At 39.4% G+C, this 888-nt stretch overlaps 1 protein-coding gene across 1 annotated transcript in view; it reads right to left on the reverse strand.

The window, feature by feature from the left end:
- Window positions 1-297: 297 nt before the first annotated feature.
- Window positions 298-888, reverse strand: part of SARC_11723 (hypothetical protein) — a 2050-nt gene continuing 1459 nt past the window's right edge. The window contains exon 3 of the mRNA XM_014294187.1: window positions 298-888. This exon is cut by the window's right edge and continues 204 nt beyond it. The gene's annotated coding sequence lies outside the window, so the exon portion shown is untranslated.

The raw sequence follows: 888 nt of genomic DNA on the forward strand, positions 1-888 counted from the left end.
TATATATATATATATATAGTGCTTCATATTAATCTTCATACTGAAGTCGTTGCTTCACTATCTCTTATGGAAAAGTTGGCCGGTCACTGAGTTGAATATTTTTGTGTGTGGCAAAACTGATCTCTCCTCCATGTATGACTTGAGGTCGATTCTGAGTACAAAACCTACATAAAATCAATCTGTAGACGCTACTATGAGATCCTAGACTACATAGGAAATGTTTATATACTAAGCGTACATCCTGAATCAGATCCCAGACTCAAGATATGTATATAAAGTACTGCTTTCAGACTACTTGTTTGTTCCATGCTTGGCCCTTTATTTAGCTATTTGATATTGATCTATCGATGATACAACTAGGGCTCATAAAAGTATATGTACCTTTGCTCTTCTCAGCACAATATGCTTGGCTGCTTCGTACTTGGCCCATGAACAAGCTATCTAGATCGTAACCTGACAACATAATCTCATCACTTTAAGCGGTGTTGGGCACAGTACGCCTTAGTTAACTGCGTGTCAGATTTTCAATATGTTTAGAGCTGATAGATTTGTGTCTACTTATACTCTTCTCACCCGAGCAAGGCTTCGTTATCTGCGTCGTGCTTGGCCCTCTATTGGATATCTAGATCACGAACTATCCAGCATAGACCCTCAATAAGTTAAAGAGTTGACAGACTTATGTGTACTTATACCCTTCTCACCTCAACACGCCTTAGTTATCTGCGTCGTGCTTGGCGCTCTAATGGCTACTACCTAGATCATAAACTATCCAGGTAAAATTCTCAACACTTTAAGCGCTGATAGACATATGTGTACTGATACCTTACTCACCTCAGCACGCCATAGTTATCAAGCTGTGATTGACTCCTTTCATTTCAAGCCATCACT

The sequence above is a fragment of the Sphaeroforma arctica genome (genome assembly GCF_001186125.1).
Source record: "Sphaeroforma arctica JP610 unplaced genomic scaffold supercont1.1841, whole genome shotgun sequence".
Lineage (NCBI taxonomy): Eukaryota > Ichthyosporea > Ichthyophonida > Sphaeroforma > Sphaeroforma arctica.